Here is an 18070-nt window from a genome sequence, read left to right as displayed (position 1 = left end):
GGTGCCACCCCTGGGCTGACGGCCTTCGGTACTATCAAAAAGCAGGCTGAGCAAGCCACAGAAAGCAAGCCAATATGTAGCATTCTTCCACGGCCTTTGCATCAGCTCCTGCCTCCAGGTTTCTGCCCTGAGCTCCTGATCTAATTTCCTTCAGTGATAGACTGTGGTGTGGAACTACAGGATGAGATAAACCTTCTCCTCCTCAAGTTGTTTTGGCTGTGGTGTTTTATTATAGCAACCCTAACAAGACAGCTCGGTAACACTTAATGCTAGCACAAATCCTCTGCCACCCACTGCCTTGACACAACTTCCTTCTCTTCCCTAATGGCCAAATCTTTTGTTCTTTCTTCCCACAGACAGCTTCACAAACCACTGCTGGAATGGTATAGTCACAGTAAGAGTTCCTCACCCTTCTACAGTTTATTTTGCTAGCATTTTTTGGTTCCATTAATGTTAACAAGTATGTTTCTTCCAATATTCAGAAAATTCAACTTCAAATGAATTATGTAACAAAGGTGTTGGCCAGTATTTTACAAACTAATCTCAAGATATCTGTAGTGATCTGAAGGATGTCATGGGTTCCCACTGTAGTCTCTGGCATTTGAATGCTTGGTTCTAGGGTGTTGGTGTTTGGGGAGGATTAGGAGTAGTGGGCCTTGCTGTAGAAATCATTTCTATGGGAGCAGTTCAAAAGTCATTTCAAGTGTTCCTTCTCTGCTTCCAGCTTGTGGTTTGAGATGTGAGCTCTCAGCTGTTCCTGCTGCTATACCCGATGTTCATTCTAATGCTTTCCCATCGTGATAGTGATGGACTCTTACTGTTCTGAAACTATGAACCTTGCCTCCTAAAGTTTCCTTGGTCATGGTGTCTTATCATAACAATAGAAAAATAACTGATACAGAAGTTGGTACCAGGAGTGGGATGTTCTGTGAATAACCTGACCATTGGCCTTTTCTGAAGGAATGAAGACTTTGGGACTTTGGAATCAAAGGGTGATTGGATGCTGTTAGTAGAGCTTATTAGGCCAGCCTAGTAGGACCTTGAGAGAAAAGTGTTGAGAGCAATGTGAACTATGGAGGCTCAGCTCAAGAGGTTTCAGAGGAAAACAATTTCAGCAACTGGACAAGAGACCATTTTTGTAATATTTTTGGCAAAGAATGGGGCTCCCTTTGTCCTAAGAACATGCCCAAGGCTAAATTTAAAAGCAAGAGAATAATTTTGTTGAAAGAGGAAATTTCAAGAGAGCCTAATATTGACTGTGTCACTGTGTCATGTGATCATCTGTAATCATTCTTATACAGGCTTAGTATGAAAAGGAGCAAGTGATGTAGAAAGAAACACAAAGGAGTCTTTGGACTTTGCACACACACACACACACACACACACACACACACACACCCTGCTTTAAAGTACTGCCAACAGAGGAGCCTATATGTCATGTCAAATATTTGACATTGTTAATCTATTAGTAGAAAAATACAGGTACCAAATTTAAGATGAGTGGTCATGATGAACCATTTCTGTCAGACTCGGTGTTGTTTTAAAAACAAAATCACAAACATTTGATTTGCCAAATGAAGACTGAGGAGCCAGATGTTGTGGTGAAAGGCTGCTGGCTCAGAGAGGCAGAGAACACACCCAGCTGACCCTCCTACCTCATCAATGTTCCAGAAGGAGAATGCTCCTTCTCCTCCTTCATGCTGTCTTAAATACCTTTCAACTTAAAGACTCCTCTTTCCTGGGTTTTCTTATGTTCGCTCCCTATCATCTGGTTGCTTGCTCCTTTTGACCTATCCTCAACCTTGTTTAGCTCTTATTTACAGAAACTCTTGAGTTAAAGGTGTGTGCTAGGGTTGAGCTACACCGCAACAAGAAACGGGTTTTTCCAGTTTACAATCTCAGAGCTTATGTTGTCCTTCAACAACTCAGAGCTAGACCACCATGGCTTCAAGGTCTGGTTGTGGTTAACCACAATAAACCCCAAATGTATTTATTTGCTCCAGGGCACTGCGACAGTGAAATACTTCTCAACTGCCCAATAGAAACCCTTTCATAAACAACAATCGTTAGAATGCCTCTGTGAAATTTAGGTGGCTCATACTTTCTATCCCAACAAATGGGAGTTAAATGCAGAAGCGCCATGAGTTCAAGGCTAGTCTTGTATGTATAACAAATCTGAGGCTACTGGGGGACCTCTCTCAGCCCCCATTAAACTGGATGATGGCAGAGTTCAGAGGGCACATCTTGGGGATTACCAGTACTCAGAAGAAAGTTGAGAGAATATTGGAGAATTGAAAGCAATTAAAGTAATGATAGGGTAGCTCAGGAGTCAGTGATGAGAAGATTCCAGGATTGAGTCTTGAGCAATGCTAGCATTTTATAAGCAGGGAAAGGGACTCGTCAGGAAGACAGTTCAGCCACAGGAGAATTCGGAAATTCCTGTCACCGTAATGAATGCTTACAGCAGTGTGTTAACAGTAGCTACAGAGAGTAGGAGGTAAGGATATTCACTCACTGTTGCTGTGAGACCAAAACAGGAACAGATAACTCAGAAGGTAATGGGAGGCCAAGACAGGAAAGCACACCTTTCAGCTTGAGTTCTGTTTGCAGTTAAGATAATCAAAAAGCTGTTCCTGCTTGCCCTGTGTTAAATCTTTACAAGGCAGGGCTTCTCACTGGTATTAAGAAGTTCATGTTTGTCCTGTGTTAAATCCTAGTTAATAAGTTTCTGTTTGTTCCAGTCAAGTCCTTACTGAATAAGGTTTCTATTTGTAATTAAGAGTAACTTTATTTCTTAGATCTGATGTAAACTGTTTGCAACCCAACTCACTTAATGTGTATCCTTGTTTCTGTTCCTTCCCTTTTCATTGTACCCCTGGGAACACTTCATCTATCAGAGGGATTTCAATGGCCTGCGTGGGGGGTGGTATGGGGGGTAAGGGGTGATGTCCCCACCTTGTCCCTGGCCACCTGAGGTAGCACCTGGAGGATACGAGTGTAGAAAAGCCTCCCTGCCCCCTTACCGGCTTCAGTGCTCTGGAGAGCAGGCCCTATAGCTCACCCAGGCAACAGAGCGAAGGTGCCCTGGTGCCAGCAGTGCTGGTGAGCTGGCCCGAGGGAGAGAGTGAGAGAGGTGACTCTGCCTCCTGCTGATGGTGGCATCCGGTGATCTTGCTAGAGCAGTGCTGGAGAGCTCACCCTGGTGGTTCAGATAAGGGACAGCCACCGAGCTGACCAGCTGAGCTGCCACCCAGGCTCAGATCCACCCTAAAATCCGTATCATGTGTGAATTGTTGGGGCACAAGAAAGGGCCAGTCCTGCTGATCCAAAGCTGTTACAGGATCTCCAACACACAGGGCAACAGCAGGATGACTGTGAGGAGTTCCAGTGAGAATCCAGTATTAATGGCGTCACAGAGATCTTGAACCAGACCAGTGACTCATTGTAACAAATATTTGCAGATGATGATGTGTGGACAGAGGGATGCTCTGTACTGTGGGACACACTTGCCATACTACAGCTTCCACAATGATTTTCTATGCTTCGGGGTGGGGGGCACAAGGGTGAGGGGCAGAAATGAGGGATGGGGAGGTGAGCAGGACAGGACCGGATTCATGATGTGAAACTCACAATACGTTTTAAAAGGAGGTGGGGGAGCTTCAAGAAGCCTGAGGGGTCTGCTTTCTCAAAAGCCAACTGGCCAGCCCTGGGTGCTCCCAAAATACAGCTTGCTTTAATTAGACAATAGTAGACTTGGTCTTTTCTCCTCTAGACTCTCAGAGAATCTCAGGTGTGTGTGTGTGTGTGTGTGTGTTGTACATTGTACTCAGACCAGTGGTCGATATAAGGTGTCTTTATCTATCATTCTCCACCTATCTATATCTATTTATATGTCTATCTTTATATCCATCCATCCATACATCCATCCATCCATTTTTATTTTAAATTCTGGAACCCCGGGTTTCAGCTAGCCGGCCCTTCTTTTGCTTTTTCCTGTCATACTCTCTAAGTCTAAATCATTACGTAATTATTTCCACAGCTCACTGTCTACTCTTGATCCTACTTAAAACCACTGCTTACCAAGTGATGTCCCTTTTGTTCTCTGATTTATTTCGAAAGGCTTCCAATGTGGTTTTAATGAATTAACTGGGAAAGAAATGGGTTTGTTTCCGGCCACTGTAGGCTGACCTTATCACCATCCACACAAATAGAATTACAATGCACTCCACATCTAAGACTTCACAGAGCTGGTGAACCCGGGGCCTTTGGGGGGGATGGGGGGGCTCTCCACTGCAACTGTGCACCAGAGCAGTCAACTTTATATCCCAGAATCCTTGAGTCCTGGAGCAAACTACATTTCCCAGAGGCCTCGGCGTCAGCCATCCCCATACCCCCCCTCCACCCCGCCCCCGTGAGCTTCATGGGGGGGCGGGGGGCAGGGGCGGGGTGGGGGGGTGTCTGTGGTGTGATCCCCAGGCTGAGTCTCCATTCCTGGCGGCTCTCAGGCTTTATGAGGCGTGGCGGGACCTGGCGGGGAGGTGAGCGGCCAGCCTGGAGGACACGGAGGTCTGTGGCGACTCCAGCACTGACCGCCATGAGCCACATTGGTCCCCTTTCTGGAGTTTTCTCTGGGAATGTGAAAAATGACCCCTTGAGAGCAGCAGAGCATTTGGGTGGGCAGCATGTGGGGTGGGCCTGAGGTCAGATCTGAATAGGTGGAAAATATTTGTGTCCTGACTGTGGCTGCCCTCAGATTCCTGATCTAAAGAGGCTGGCAATGCCAGCTGAGCTGTGGTGAACAGCATAGGATGAAGCCTGACTCATGGAGACATAGTGAGTCTCCCCAGTGATGGTGTCCAGCGTCGCCTGAGTCTTGTTTCTGGAAATGCAGAGACCAAAAGAGTGGTAACTTGTCAATTCTCTGGTGCCCACCCCCGGCCCCCGCTTCCCATTCTGAAAGAAGAGCCGGGCTCAGCTGATGGGACACATTCGGGGACGCGGCTGCTGAGGGGTGCAAAGCAATCTTTCTTTCTTCTTCTCTCAGATCACATTTTTGGACACTGTACCCATCTTTGAGAAAAGCCCAGAAAGAGACCATGGCTCCAGAGCAAAGGGAAGGGATGTCTCGGGTGAGTGCAATGCCTTCTCGGTTGGTAGTAAAAGGAGTGTTTTATATGGTTTTGGTTTCCCTTCCAGACTGAAGTTCCCCACATAGTACACCCTTCACAAGGATTTGGTGCCCATGGAGGAGTTGATTGTGTAGGGAGCACACCCCACGCTCACAGTATCTTGCGTTGCTGTTGGCTGATCCTAGTCTGTTGTGCTTACTAATTTGACAGTGACATGCAGATGCCCTTTGTCACTAGGAAAACATCCGAGGAAAGTCCTTTCTGGTCTGCTCCCATATGTATATTTCTCTCAACCCTCACCAGGGTTGCCCATCTATTTCCTTCTCCAGCCCATAGCTCTCCCCCTTTACTCTGTGGATCCTAGGTTTTGATTGTACTATTCTTGGAAAAACTAATCTTGACCTGCCATTTTGTGGGAAGCCACCGCATTCACCATTACAAGATGGCGCCCAGCCCGAAGGGAGGTTGGCCAGTTTTGAGATAAACAGCCTAAGTGCGCATGCACATATGCCTGTTTTGCTGACTCATTCTCTAGTCCAGAGTATGCTAATTAGGGCGCACAGAATGCACCAATCAGGTAGCGGCACAGTCCTCCTAAGCATATATAAGGAGGGTTGATTTCTGGGCTCGGGGTCTTTCACAACTGCAATCAAACCCACAATAAACGCCTGTAGAAGGATACTGTTGTGGCGCGTCTTTCTTGCTGGCGAGATAGGCGATTGCTACACCATTTTAAGGTGTCGGAATATAGAGATGGACAAAGGAAAGACATACTTCGGGGTACAAAGTTTCGGGAGCCTTACTCTGAAAGCGAGGAGACAACTTCTCATGAAGAGGGTTTCCTGGGACATTTGGCAGAAAATTAGTAAGCACAGTGGTCAGGAAGAGGGATGCTCAAAACAGCTGAATTTTAACTTCTTCCCTCAGTTTCTTTACCAAAAAAATAAAAATGGCAACCCGTCCTGTCCCCATGGGATAAGTCAGGTCATCTTTGGACCCATGAGGGGCTGAGATTTGGGCAGCTCCACTTTCTCAAAGAGAGTCAAGTTGTGCCTATGCCCTGACCCTTCATCCCTGTGTATGTGACCTGTCTCTGTCCTCTCCTTTCTCTGTTCTCCATGGGCTAATACCACAGTTTTTAAAAAGCCTCAGTGTCCAGAAGTTTACAATCAGAGGAGGTTCGGTGTTTGCGGTGGAAATCTTCAGTTGCGGTCCTGATTCTGGAGGAAGGACTGAAGCAGGGCTGCTGTGTGGGCCTACCAGCCCAGATCTACGGCGTGCTGGTTAGATCAGAAAGTCTTTAAAGCAAAGGTTAGCATTGTATTCTCTCCACGGTAAGTTATTTTTCCTATTGGCATTGCATGCATGTGAAAATTAAAAGGAAAGAATCTTGCTGGACATGGTAGTGCACATCTTTAGTCTCAGTACCAGGGAGGCAGAGGCAGGTATATCTCTATGAGTTTGGGGCCAGCCTGGTCTACCATATTAAGTTCCAGGCCTTCTAGAGCTACATAGATTGTCCAAAACAAAACAACACAAGAGACCCTTTACCAGAAGTTTTAATTACCATGATGTGTACTGTGGGCCATAATCCCTATACACAAGGCCCGGCTCCTACTCACTGCTGGTCTTTGTGTGTCTGTCACTGGCTGAACTGATGATCTAGCCTCTTCAGAACCCTCAGTGACATCATCCTACAATGGTCTGTCCACCTTCCACACTGTCACCTCCCTCGTGCTGTCTGAGGCTGCTGACATGAAACGGCTGTTCCTCACAGGTGTCAGTGACGTTCGAGGACGTGGTGGTGCTCTTCACTCGGGACGAGTGGAGGAAGCTGGGTCCCTCTCAGAGAAGCCTGTACCGTGAGGTGATGCTGGAGAACTACAGCAACCTGGCCTCGCTGGGTAAGAGGCTCACAAGTGAGGCCCCGGCGCCTCCTTCCCTGAATGAAGGCCGTCGTCGTTCAAACACCCTAGCTACTGCAGGATGGCACAAACCAGATCTCTACTAAATACCGAGACGTCTTCCCACTTCCAGGTGTCTAAATGCCCCAAACAGGAGAACATAGGGGGTGGGACTCATGCTGTTCCCCCACGGTCTGTAACTTGACAGTAGAAATTCTTTCAGCAGTGAAGCAGTGGTTTCGTGTTATATTTATTCTGTAAACATGGCCTCCCTCCGCCCCCATCTCCTATCTGTTTCTTGCCTTTTCCACTTCTTTTTCCAGTCAAATCCTGTTCACTCTCTCCTTGAAAAGAAATCAAATGTTTTCTTGCTTTAAGCAGTCTACTTGACACCTGCCTCTTTGCACAGACACCCGTCTGTAAGTTTTTATGTTGTCTGCACACCAGACAGCCCTCTACACTGTCCACCTCTCTAGAATGCTAAGACTGCCTGTTTATCGAATTTCTATAATGTGCAATTAGTTCTCCCAGTTGGGTCCTGTGAGCCATGTGGCCTCTGCCTGACACATCCTGTCACATGACACGGAGCACCTTAAGTACCCAGTAGAAGAGTAGCTGGTTTTTCCACACATTTGGAGTACTTGTCTATGTTAGAAAAAACTGAGTCATTTTGGTGTCATTTCTAATTTTGTTTACAATCAGGATTTTCATTCACCAAACCAAAGATGATCTCCATGCTGCAGCAAGGAAAGGAAGCCTGGAAAGTGGAGAAAGAAAGTCATGGATGGTCCTTTCTTGGTAAGTGGGTGAGCCTGAGATAACCCAGAATCTGCAAAATAAGAATGGAGGGTAGCCTCGGTACCTGGTGCCTGGAGACTGACCTGGACCTGCAGGTTGTTTTTCAGTGACAGGGATCCTAAGGGAAAGGACCAAGGGACGAGAAGATAAAGGAGATAGGAAGGTTGGTGTCAGGAATGTCTTATGCCAAGCAAAGGGGACATAGGACAGAGAGTAGACAGGTGGGATACAGTGGGGCAGAGTCAGCAGGAAGCTAATTGAGCAATGTCGGAGATTGAGCACAGCAACCTTGAGACCGAGAACCACATCCCCTTGGGGTCAGAAGAACTGGGTTCTCCAGATCTGAAGATGAAGCTCCACCAAAGTCCTGGCCCAGGCTAGTACTGGCTCTGCCAAGCATTTTAGACAAGGGACTTTCCAAACGCCAGGGTCTCTAGACAGGATTGGCCTGTCTCTCAACAAGAGACTTCTTCAGGTACTTGATTCTCACTGAGTGATGGAAAAGGAAAATCCTCCTGTCTGTGGTCCCTTTGCATTTGAGTATCTCAAGATCTCTTATTGTTTCTGAGGAAAGCTGCATTTCATGTACAGGAATCAGTACATTTAAGGGTATATTGGGAGGAGTTTTCTTTTCTAGTTGTACAAAGTATACATAGGAAATGAGACACAGGGAATGAGCTTGGGTGGCCTCACTGGGTTTTGGTGTTAAGAGCTTTGGACTGTCCGGTGGGTAACAGGAATATCTATGATATTTAAGGAGAATTTTATGATCCGTGATATTTTAGTGGGGAAAACAAGGGAAGCCATAGGGAGGGAGGAAGTGGGAGGGGGAAGAGAAAGAGCTGGAGCAGGAAGAGAGAAAATGCAGAGGGGAAGAGAGAGGGAGCTGGATAGAAAGTTCAGGAATGCCAGCCTTGCCCTGTACCAGGTGGAGACTGAGGGATGCTGGGAGAACCTGGAGGTCAGGTCTGCTTTGATATGCAAAACATGCACCTCAGCTGCTTGTCCTGGGTCTGAATCCCAACGCCCAGGAGACATAAGCACCTGGAGGGGGTCCCAGCCCAGTCCCCCTCAGAGAGCAGCTTCCTGCCCCTAACAGGAAGGGCTGAGGGCTAGGAGCCTAGGTTGGGGAAACTGGAAGACAGGGCTGAGGCTGGGTCAGGTCAGACACTGAGGACTGAGGAAAAGCAGAAAGATTGACTATAGCCTGTTCTGACAGACTCTGAATAAGAAAGCTTTCATTTTTAGTCTAAAGTGACAGTTTCTGGTGTAGAGACCGAGGGTGTCTATCTTTGAAACCTTTGTTTGGAGAAATGCAGTAATTCTGTGGAAACTATCAAGGCAGCATTTTGTAGTGCTGGGGAGCCAGGCCTTGCGCTTGCTAGGCAGGTTCTCTACCAGTGAGCTACACTTCCAGCCATATCCCGTCCTCTGAAGGGACCTGTTTTCCTGTTTGTCTTCTGCTTTGTGATTAAAAAAGAACATATTTTCATTTTTATGTGTGTGGATGCTCTACCTGCAGAAATGTCTGTGCACCACATGGGTCGGTGCTTAGAAAAGCCACACTGGAGTATTCGTTCACAGGAGCTAGAGGTTAGACCATTGCGAGTTGCCATGTGCTGGTATTGAATCCAGAACCTCTGAAAGAGCAGCCAGTGCTCCTAACCACTGAGCCGACTCTCCAGTTTCCTCCTTGTCACTTTTTATTAAAAGTTAAGCATCTGAATCTTTCTCTTCCCAGGGTCTGCTGGGGTAATGGGTGGTTTTTCTCTTTAGTTATTAGAAGGGACTTCTGTGTCAGTAAACCAACTGAGGCATGAACTTAAGGCTGTTCCGTCTCTTTTCTCAGGATGTGTGTGTCTCTCCCTCAGTGTGTGTAGTGACTTTTGAAATCTGCACCCATGATAGGGCAGTTGCTTTTTTGTTTTGTTTTGCTTTTTGTTTTTTTGGTTTTGTGTGTGTGTGTGTGTGTGTGTGTGTGTGTGTGTGTGTGTGTGTGTCCTTATTCTTAAGTGTCTGGTTTTTAAAAAATAGGAAAGGAGCAAGTAAAGAGGTGAGAACATGGGCCTTTTAACTGTTGGGTTTCCACTTTTGCCAGTGGAAAGTGGTGTTTTGCCTCTGTGGCAGGCCCTTCTTGCGTTTTGGCTCATAGGGCTGCTGTGGGAATGCATGGAGGTTGCTCCTTGGAGCTGGCTTCTGAGCTGCTGAGCGATGAGTCGTTGTTGTTGCCGCGAGAAGTTCTTTAGTTTACCACTCAGGCCTTCTCGTAGATGCTGCCTGGACTCCTGAGTTTCAAAACAGTTCTTTGGACAGGTTTTCCAGGTGCATTTGCCGTCTAGGGAGTGAAATAGAATCTTGGCATTTCACACCATTGCAGATGCCATATTCTCTGACATCCACTTTTTCTCTTCTACCCTTGTTTCACAGTCCAGGCATCCTCTGCCTTCGCATGATGCGGAGGATGACTTATCGCATGAAGTGAGTCTTTCTACATAGTCTAAAGCTGTTGGCCTTTATCCAGGGCAGTCTCTCAGCTAGCTCCTAACATAGCCCACCTTCCCGCCTGCATTTCCGCCATGTGGCTAGCTCTTCCCTCCATTTTCCGGACTCTGCTGGCATCCTTCCAGTGTCCCCGCCTGCCTGGAAGTTCTGCCTTCTTACTTCCTGCCCCAGCTATTGGCTGTTAGCTCTTTCTTATAACCAATCAGCAGTAAGACAACACCTGGTCCATCTTTTTGGTTGCCTAACCTTCATCTTTGGGGCAGAGGAAGAACAAACAAATAGAAAACCCGGTGACGGGGCTCAGAAATGACAACACCGACATCCTGTCAGCACTTAGCTCTCTGCCAGTACACAGTTAACAACTGAAAATGCAGAGACACACTACACGTTAATAAACTATGAAGAAAGGTCATCCCAACATAGTCCCAAAGGAAAGTGAATTATCTGGCCCAGGATGTCATTTGCTGCAGAGAAATTCTGAACTATATCCTGACTTTCACGACATTTTTTAGAGCACTGGGTTGTTGCATCCAAGAGTAGCATTTTCAGTCAAGACACTATAAAAATGGACTCATATAGTTTTTCACTTTTCTCGTAATCCTCTTATTTATAGAGCACTTTTGTGTGCCAGTTCTATATGTGCCTCTTCATGAAATCAATTAATTTAATTTATATCATCAGCAAATACAGGCCGCTTTTCAACTTCCCTAATTTATTTGTCTGACTGCAATAATTAATATTTCCTTAAAGACGAATAGTAGGTAAATGGACAATTTGCCTCATTCTTGATTGTAGTGAAATATACCTAGTGTCTCTTCATTAAACAAATTATTAGCTTTAGGACTCAAGTATTTGAATTTTATCATGCTGTTGAGGATTTCCTCAAGTCCTGTCAATCTTTATTATTTCTGTGACACAGATTTTTGTTGAACGCTTCTTTAAATACGTATAATGTGCTTGTGTAATGTATAGTAATGTTTTAGCAGTTGGTCAGCCGCGTGGACAATGAAGGTGAGAATTTACTGGAGATAAAGATGAACTGTTACCTATGATGCCAGAGCCATGAAAGGGTCATGGATGGGGCTGGAGACATGGATGCCCAATTAAGAGCATCTGTTGCTCTTGCAGAGAACATGGGTTTGTGTCTGAGCCCTCACGAGGTGATGCGCAATCGTCCATATGTGTGGTGCCAGGGATCCTGATGCTCTCTTTTGACCTCTGTAAGCGGTTAGCATGTCTTTGTTGTACATACATATACACAAGAAAACACAGATAAAGTAAAACAAGTGAATTTACTTTAGAAATTTAAAGCAATAGAATGCAAGCTAGTTAAAGTGGTGATGTGGTCCTTTAATCCCAGTACTGAAGAGGCAGAAATGTGTGGATCGCTGTGAGTTCAAAGCTGGCCTGCCCTCCACATTGACTAAATAAAGCGTAACATAATGTACTACGTGTGTGTTTGGAGCAATGCTGACGTAAACGATCCTGTGCTGCTGGAGTATAAAAGAATAGTATTAGAATTACTATAGTGCATCACTATTTGATGGTAGCAGTGCCTATAGTGCATCACTATTTGATGGTAGCAGTGCCTGTCGCTGGTTCTTGAGTACTGTGCTTCGGGTTTGTATTTTGATACTGTGTGTTAGAGAATGCTTGTACCCAGGGGAGAGAGGTTCAGGAGGCACTGTGGTACTAGCAGAAGTCTCACCTCTCATGGCTGCTGTATCTTTTGATTGCATCAAGGCACATGCCCATCAAGTGGACCAGCTACACCACCTAGATTTGGGTTATGTATCCTCTGGGAGGATGACATGAGGATGACCTCCCTTAGGCCACATTTCCCAGAGCACATCCCTGTCATTAGGTGAGACACTGCTGTATCTTGTAATAAGTGCTACATTAAGAAGGGGGCTGTGGGCTGTTAGACTCAACCTGCACTGCACTGGAAGGCTGGTAAGGATTCCAACATGGAGGAAAGAGAAGTTAATGAATCCAAAATGAAAAAGGATAGCATGAACACCATAATTCATAAGTCATATGTGGGTAAGTATGTATGTATATATTATGTATGTATGTATGTAATCCATTATATACCAGGCTACACTTCCAAATCCGTGCTTCTCTAACCCCTCTACTGATTACTCTTAGCTCTCACCTCCTTAGGTGACCTTGCTTTATCCTTTCATTCACTGCAGTTGATGGCTATTCATCTAGCATCTTATAAAGTATTTGTTTTTATTTCTTATTTCTTGCTAATATCTATAGGCATATAATATTTATTTAGGAAACAATAACACTCTTTTCATAAATTTAGTCTGAGTTAATCACACTAATCACTGGCAATTTTTGTTTTTCTTCCAGGATGTAGTAACAGTCATCAAACCACAAAATCAGCTCAAACTAAAGGGTCGTCATTTCAGGAATTAAAGAGGAAACAACTGAAAAGGGATGAGGCCTGGGAAAGTCCTGCAGCTCTGAGAACAGTTTTAAAAAACAGGACAAAAATGGAAGCTTACGAATAATTTCAATCACCCACACACAAATTCCTACTGTAGATAAAAGTCAGAAGAAACTTGGATTTGGTCTGAGTGTCAACCTGAAGTCAGTTGGTCAGCAAAGAATTGCTAGAGAAAAAACACAGAGAAATCGCCTCAAGGGAAACCTAACTTCACTTAACCAAAAACTAAGACAGTAGAGAAACGCTACAGATGTGGTACTTGTGAGAAAACCTTCATCCACAACTCATCCCTTCTCAAACATCTGAAAATCCACACTGGAGAGAGATTATTTCAGTGTAAAGACTGTTTGAAAGCTTTCGGCCAAAGTTCTGCTGTTCTTCAACATCAAAGAACTCATACCAGTGCAAAGAGTGTGGGAAAGCCTTCAGCCATACCACATCCCTTGGCAAGCACCTAAGAACTCATACTTTGGAGAAATCCTATACATGCAAAGAATGTGGGAAGTCCTTTAAAGGAAGGTCTGGCCTTTTTTTTACATCAAAAAATCCATGCCCAAGAAAAATCCTCATAAATATAACCCAGGAAGGAAGGCATCCACTTCCCTTTCAGGATGCCAGAGAACTCATTCCAGAAAGAAGACCTACTTGTGTAACGAATGTGGCAACACCTTCAAGTCTAGCTCATCCCTTCGTTACCACCAGAGAATCCACACAGGAGAGAAACCGTTCAGATGTAGCGAATGTGGCAGAGCCTTCAGTCAGAGCGCATCCCTTATTCAGCATGAAAGAATCCACACTGGAGAAAAGCCCTATAGATGCAGTGAGTGTGGAAAAGGCTTCACTTCTATCTCAAGACTCAATAGACACCGAATAATTCATACAGGAGAGAAGTTCTACAATTGCAACGAGTGTGGCAAAGCCTTAAGTTCCCGCTCAACTCTTATCATCCACGAAAGAATCCACACTGGGGAGAAACCATGTAAATGTAAAGTTTGTGGGAAAGCCTTCCAACAGAGTTCAGCTCTGATCCAGCATCAGAGAATGCACACTGGAGAGAGACCCTATAAATGTAACGAGTGTGGGAAAACGTTCAAGTGTAACTCATCCCTAAGTAACCACCAGCGGATCCACACTGGAGAGAAACCATACCGATGTCAGGAGTGCGGGATGTCATTTGGACAGAGTTCAGCTCTTATTCAGCACCGAAGGATTCACACGGGAGAGAAACCCTTTAAGTGTGACACGTGTGGGAAGACCTTCAGTCAGAGGTCCTCCCTAACCAGTCATCATAAAATCCATACCGAAGAGGACTCCTTGAACATAGGTTCGCATGCGTAAAAGCAATTAACCAAAGTTTTTCAGAGGATATATATATCATATTGACAATAAATACAGTGAATATGAGGAAACTTTCATTTAGTTTTATGAGATATTAAAATTGCAAGAATAATCTGTGGTCATATAATAACAGAGAAAAATTCATACACTTTTCATGAACAGATACTTCACTATAGCGGACATTGACAATGGCCATTTATAAGGTAACAGAATGGCTTTCTTATTTTGTCCTGAGTCAAGACCTCACTGTACAGCCTATTCCCAATGCATGATCTTTCTTCCTGCCTGTGCCTCTCGATTGCTGGATCATCGGCAAGGGCTAGTGCACAGAACTATTGCTGCAGGATTCTTAAGAGTGTGCCTTTGCTCAAAAATTTAAATATCTGCCATATGAATTTGTATTTAGAAATAATATGGTTGAGCTGAGGAAAAAACTACAAAGAAATAGTTTCCCTATGTTGTTAGTAACATTGGTAGTATATTGTTGAAAAAAATATGGCAATAATAGGGTGGGTGGGGCCTCATCTGGCTGTGAGAATCTAGTGCCATGTTCAGAGGAGAGAGAGGGTGAGCTTTCTGCTTTTGTCTTCTCCGATGTCACGGTACTATATTGTGCAGGGCATGTGTGTCTGACTTTGACTCTACCGTTAACTGTTGGGCTACACATATGTTCTTCTAGGCCCGCTGTCTTTTCTTTACTGCAGTTCTCTTTCAGATCAAAATACTCCTCTAAATAGTCCCTTCATCTTAAAAATAACAAAACTCTCTGGTCTTTTAAAAAGGTGTCTACCATATCATCAAAGAATAAGATCTATAAGTCAATTCTCTTAAGTGCGCAGTTACTTTCAAACCAATGTAAGATCACATCTATAAACTATTTTTTCCAAACTTTGGAGAACTACTTATAGGTGTCTATCAAACTTGTTAATTTTGTTCTTCAAAGATTCCACATTTGAAGCGATGGTTTTGGTCAGCCTTTCTATCCGTTCCTGAGAGGATAGGTTAAACATAACTCTAGTGGGAGGTGCGGACTGTGATGTCAGCATTCGGGAGTTACTGAGCTTTCCTCATTCCTCTGCCTCTGCCTCCCCCGCGCTGGGATTACAGATGTCCAGCAGTATGCCCGACTAAGAAACACATTTTACCTCTAATTGCTTTTTGCTGGATTACTGTGATATTTTGTATAAATTGTCAATTAAAAATTATGTCCATGTGTGAGTGTGTGCACGCGAGGGCAGGTGTCCATGAGTGCCCTGCACGTGGAGTTGCAGCTGGTTAGAGCTGTGTGGAGTGGGTGTGAAGAACAGAATTTGAGTCCTCTACATGAGCAGTAACCCTTCTCAACTGCTTAATCTCTCAAGCCCTCAACTGTGTCGTTTTTTTACTTTTTCATATTTTTAAATAGTCCAGACAACTATGGAAAAGAGCCAGACACTACTAATGAAGAACAGTTTTATTTGTATGTTGGAATTGGGATAGTCACTTGCATTAAACAAGAGCTCATGTCTGAATACAATAAACAAACAAATAAACAAATGCCAGCTAGAGACTTATAGCCAACAAGGAAAGAACAGAGTGGACTCCAAAGAGGAGCTAAAGGTATGTCTAAAGTTCCTGAGCTTCACACCACAAAAGCCGTCAAAATGGCAGCAGGCCACTCCTTCCCACCCCAACCTACAGAGAGAGCAGTAAAATGTCCCACAGGAAGTTCCAAAATGGAGGCTTCTGTTAAAATGATGGCACCATGAGATCTCTTAAGCTTGCAGCCATCATGGGAGCTGTCCACGGTGGTGCGCCCCTTTCCTGCCTCAGCAGGAGCTGGCCTTCAAGAGCTGTTCAAGGAGGCCACACCTTTCCTGCCTCAGAATACTGCTGTCATGGGGAGCTGTCCACGTTGCAACACCTTCTTTCCTGCCTCAGCCTACAGTCTTGGTGAAACGCCACTGCAGGAGCTGTCCACAATGCCAGCACCACAGAGACGGTGCCTCAGTCAAAGCCACCTGTGGCCCGGTGCACAGGAAGGACTTCTCACCCATGGACCCGATGCAGAAAAAAGGGGGTGAAAAAAGCCACCAATTCCTGACCCCCCCAAAAAAACCCTCATCAACCCTTAAGCAGGAAGCTCACCAATCCTAACAGGAAAACCCACCAATCCCTGAGCTCCCCAAGTTCAGGACTTGAAACCTCACCAATCATCACTCTGGAAATCTCTGCCCTGAAAAGCTCTGCTCCCTGAGAAATTTTATATTAGCACTGCCACTTTGTCCAGTTTCCTGTTGTCTGCTTCCTGGAACAGAGGGCAGCCATCCCTGGATCCATCCGCGGATCACACCCCGGTCCGTCCGATAAACCTTTTTTATGAGATGTTTTTCTGCCTGAAGAAGTGAAGAAGAAAAGAAGCAATAAAGAGACGGAGTGACGAGGAGTAGGGCAAAGGCTCCTGAGCTCTTGGGCTCAGCTGGGGACACCATCTCCCTTGGAGCGGCAACATCTCTGCTGAGGCTTCTTCCTCTTAGCTATGTGTTCCCTGAGCTCCCATGTCTCAGGATGCCCTTCTCTTGGAACATACCCCACCTCAGAGCTGTGTGGTTTCTGGGGCCCCATGGCTCAGGATACCCTTTCCTCTGAGAAAGCTTTTTCCTTCAGAACTGTCTGGTTACTGAGCTTCCGAGTCCCAGGATATCCTCCCATCAGAGCAGAAACACAACGCCAAAGACCTAAGACATAAGGTGTGGGGCTTAAAGAAATTTGGTCACATATTCGTGGAGACTTAGTTGGATTTTTAAATCTCTTCAAAAAGTGGCTTTCAGATGCCCCTGTCCAACATTTGTTTCAGGACACAGTCTTAGTTGCATGGAACAGAATATTTGCATCCTGAAGGGGGAAAGAGGGACCAGAAATGTAGGGCAGGTACTAGCTGGGAAGAAAGCAGGAGGCTGTAGACTAAGGTAGCTGGGGGTGAATCACAGTGCACATGATACCAGATTTAAAAAACGTTAAAAAGACAGGCGAGCATATAAGAACCAAATATACTGTAAACTATCTATTCTAAGAGAAGATGGAACGTCCTAAGATATTCTTCAAGTTCCAAAACCGTGGATGCAGCAGAAACTACCTTAGCATCCACGAGTTTCACTCATCGAAGTGGTTGGTTTTCAAACAGAGACAATTCATAGAGCCAGTGCGTGATTCACTGCCTCCTGGTCACAGAGTGTCATGAAGTATCTTCATCACGTTACTAGCTTACCTCTCATCCTAATCTCATGCAAGGGGGTGTCTAGGGTCTAGAACCGGTTTCTTTAAGGAATCATGGTGGCAAACCACGCCTGTGCACTAGGGGAGCAATCCCTCACCTTCAGCCCTCCGATCGCGCCTGCGCAATTTGAAACCCTAGCGATGCCTCATGACCTTGTGGGAAATGTAGTCCCGCGCGCCCAGTGCGGCTGCCCGCGCCGCCAGCCGCTGGCTTCTGCAGTTAACTCTGGTGAGTGCTTTGCCTCGGGCGGTGGTCCAAGGGCGGGGAGGCGGAGGCGTTCCCACTGGGAGCCCCGGGCTCTGGTGCCAAACTCTGCGACCCAAGGGCGGGGCCGGTCGGGCAGAACTGTGCTCCGCGAGGAGCGTGGAGTCACAGGCCGCAGGACACCCTTACCGAGACCCCGGCCAGGTCCCTCTCGTACCCCAGAGTCATTCGCGCCCGGATGCTCGCCAGCTCTACCTGGCGGACCAGCCCTGGCTCGGTACGCGCTGTGAACGCGTGGGAGACCTGCTCTGGGAAGCCTGGCTGGACACCGGACCACAGTCCAGGGATCTGGCCATTGTGTGCACTGCTCCTGGGGACCCGCCCTCTGCTTGGGGGAGCGAAGGAGGGGCCTGCTGAGTGGGTCCTAAGGGAGAACGTGCCCACTGAATTTCCTCTCTTTAAGTTCATTATTGGTCAACTA

At 45.8% G+C, this 18070-nt stretch overlaps 1 long non-coding RNA gene across 2 annotated transcripts; it reads left to right on the top strand.

Moving 5' to 3' along the window:
* Positions 1–4402: 4402 nt before the first annotated feature.
* Positions 4403–14511, top strand: LOC308426200. 2 transcript variants are annotated; one of them, XR_013975197.1, is made up of 6 exons: positions 4403–4538; positions 5045–5129; positions 6265–6440; positions 6907–7033; positions 7736–7831; positions 12695–14511. It is a non-coding gene; the product is annotated as an uncharacterized lncRNA (long non-coding RNA). The 2 variants fall into 2 exon arrangements; XR_013975198.1 differs by having other exon boundaries at positions 6907–7166.
* Positions 14512–18070: the final 3559 nt, after the last annotated feature.

The sequence above is a fragment of the Micromys minutus genome, assembly GCF_963924665.1.
Source record: "Micromys minutus genome assembly, chromosome: 10".
Taxonomy (NCBI): domain Eukaryota; kingdom Metazoa; phylum Chordata; class Mammalia; order Rodentia; family Muridae; genus Micromys; species Micromys minutus.
Note: the sequence above shows the minus strand (reverse complement) of the source record. Positions and strands in the feature narration are given on the sequence as shown.